Source organism: Argentina anserina, unplaced genomic scaffold, assembly GCF_933775445.1.
Source record: "Argentina anserina unplaced genomic scaffold, drPotAnse1.1, whole genome shotgun sequence".
NCBI lineage: Eukaryota > Viridiplantae > Streptophyta > Magnoliopsida > Rosales > Rosaceae > Argentina > Argentina anserina.
The window spans coordinates 406,456-409,737 of record NW_026089527.1 but is presented as its reverse complement, the minus strand read 5'-3'; positions in this window follow the sequence as shown (position 1 = coordinate 409,737).

The window sequence follows — 3,282 nt, the reverse complement described above, 5'->3', positions numbered from 1 at the left end:
TTCTTTCAAACTGAGTATCTTTCTATCGTTTGAGTATGTTTACTATTGCAATTTGAGTATCTTTTCAATTCTCGTTTGAGTATCTTTCTGTAAGGCTTTCTGATGCGAGTTTCTCTTTAATTTGAGAGTGTTTCCAGTGTGGGCGTGTGTTTCTTTCAAACTGAGTATCTTTCTATCGTTTGAGTATGTTTACTATTGCAATTTGAGTATCTTTTCAATTCTCGTTTGAGTATCTTTCTGAACGGCTTTCGATGCGAGTTTCTCTTGAATTTGAGAGTGTTTCCAGTGTGGGCGTGTGTTTCTTTCAAACTGAGTATCTTTCTATCGTTTGAGTATGTTTACTATTGCACTTTGAGTATCTTTTCAATTCTCGTTTGAGTATCTTTCTGAACGGCTTTCGATGCGAGTTTTTCTTGAATTTGAGAGTGTTTCCAGTGTGGGCGTGTGTTTCTTTCAAACTGAGTATCTTTCTATCGTTTGAGTATGTTTACTATTGCACTTTGAGTATCTTTTCAATTCTCGTTTGAGTATCTTTCTGTAAGCCTTTCTGATGCGAGTTTCTCTTGAATTTGAGAGTGTTTCCAGTGTGGGCGTGTGTTTCTTTCAAACTGAGTATCTTTCTATCGTTTGAGTATGTTTACTATTGCAATTTGAGTATCTTTTCAATTCTCGTTTGAGTATCTTTCTGAACGGCTTTCGATGCGAGTTTTTCTTGAATTTGAGAGTGTTTCCAGTGTGGGCGTGTGTTTCTTTCAAACTGAGTATCTTTCTATCGTTTGAGTATGTTTACTATTGCACTTTGAGTATCTTTTCAATTCTCGTTTGAGTATCTTTCTGAACGGCTTTCGATGCGAGTTTTTCTTGAATTTGAGAGTGTTTCCAGTGTGGGCGTGTGTTTCTTTCAAACTGAGTATCTTTCTATCGTTTGAGTATGTTTACTATTGCACTTTGAGTATCTTTTCAATTCTCGTTTGAGTATCTTTCTGTAAGCCTTTCTGATGCGAGTTTCTATTGTATTTGAGAGTGTTTCCAGTGTGGGCGTGTGTTTCTTTCAAACTAAGTATCTTTCTATCGTTTGAGTATGTTTACTATTGCAATTTGAGTATCTTTTCAATTCTCGTTTGAGTATCTTTCTGAACGGCTTTCGATGCGAGTTTTTCTTGAATTTCAGAGTGTTTCCAGTGTGGGCGTGTGTTTCTTTCAAACTGAGTATCTTTCTATCGTTTGAGTATGTTTACTATTGCAATTTGAGTACCTTTTCAATTCTCGTTTGAGTATCTTTCTGAACGGCTTTCGATGCGAGTTTTTCTTGAATTTTAGAGTGTTTCCAGTGTGGGCCGGTGTTTTTTTAAAACTGAGTATCTTTCTATCGTTTGAGTATGTTTACTATTGCAATTTGAGTATCTTTTCAATTCTCGTTTGAGTATCTTTCTGTAATCCTTTCTGATGCGAGTTTCTCTTGAATTTGAGAGTGTTTCCAGTGTGGGCGTGTGTTTCTTTCAAACTGAGTATCTTTCTATCGTTTGAGTATGTTTACTATTGCAATTTGAGTATCTTTTCAATTCTCGTTTGAGTATGTTTCTGTAAGGCTTTCTGATGCGAGTTTCTCTTTAATTTGAGAGTGTTTCCAGTGTGGGCGTGTGTTTCTTTCAAACTGAGTATCTTTCTATCGTTTGAGTATGTTTACTATTGCAATTAGAGTATCTTTTCAATTCTCGTTTGAGTATCTTTCTGTAATCCTTTCCGATGCGAGTTTCTATTGTATTTGAGAGTGTTTCCAGTGTGGGCTGGTGTTTTTTTCAAACTGAGTATCTTTCTATCGTTTGAGTATGTTTACTATTGCAATTTGAGTATCTTTTCAATTCTCGTTTGAGTATGTTTCTGTAAGGCTTTCTGATGCGAGTTTCTCTTGAATTTGAGAGTGTTTCCAGTGTGGGCGTGTGTTTCTTTAAAACCGAGTATCTTTCTATCGTTTGAGTATGTTTACTATTGCAATTTGAGTATCTTTTCAATTCTCATTTGAGTATCTTTCTGTAATCCTTTCTGATGCGAGTTTCTATTGTATTTGAGAGTGTTTCTAGTGTGGGCGTGTGTTTCTTTCAAACTGAGTATCTTTCTATCGTTTGAGTATGTTTACTATTGCAATTTGAGTATCTTTTCAATTCTCGTTTGAGTATCTTTCTGAACGGCTTTCGATGCGAGTTTTTATTGAATTTGAGAGTGTTTCCAGTGTGGGCGTGTGTTTCTTTCAAACTGAGTATCTTTCTATCGTTTGAGTATGTTTACTATTGCACTTTGAGTATCTTTTCAATTCTCGTTTGAGTATCTTTCTGAACGGCTTTCGATGCGAGTTTTTCTTGAATTTGAGAGTGTTTCCAGTGTGGGCGTGTGTTTCTTTCAAACTGAGTATCTTTCTATCGTTTGAGTATGTTTACTATTGCACTTTGAGTATCTTTTCAATTCTCGTTTGAGTATCTTTCTGTAAGCCTTTTGTGATGCGAGTTTCTCTTGAATTTGAGAGTGTTTCCAGTGTGGGCGTGTGTTTCTTTCAAACTGAGTATCTTTCTATCGTTTGAGTATGTTTACTATTGCAATTTGAGTATCTTTTCAATTCTCGTTTGAGTATCTTTCTGAAAGGCTTTCGATGCGAGTTTTTCTTGAATTTGAGAGTGTTTCCAGTGTGGGCGTGTGTTTCTTTCAAACTGAGTATCTTTCTATCGTTTGAGTATGTTTACTATTGCACTTTGAGTATCTTTTCAATTCTCGTTTGAGTATCTTTCTGAACGGCTTTCGATGCGAGTTTTTCTTGAATTTGAGAGTGTTTCCAGTGTGGGCGTGTGTTTCTTTCAAACTGAGTATCTTTCTATCGTTTGAGTATGTTTACTATTGCACTTTGAGTATCTTTTCAATTCTCGTTTGAGTATCTTTCTGTAAGCCTTTCTGATGCGAGTTTCTCTTGAATTTGAGAGTGTTTCCAGTGTGGGCGTGTGTTTCTTTCAAACTGAGTATCTTTCTATCGTTTGAGTATGTTTACTATTGCAATTTGAGTATCTTTTCAATTCTCGTTTGAGTATCTTTTCAATTCTCGTTTGAGTATCTTTCTGTAAGCCTTTCTGATGCGAGTTTCTATTGAATTTGAGAGTGTTTCCAGTGTGGGCGTGTGTTTCTTTCAAACTGAGTATCTTTCTATCGTTTGAGTATGTTTACTATTGCACTTTGAGTATCTTTTCAATTCTCGTTTGAGTATGTTTCTGTAAGGCTTTCTGATGCGAGTTTCTCTTG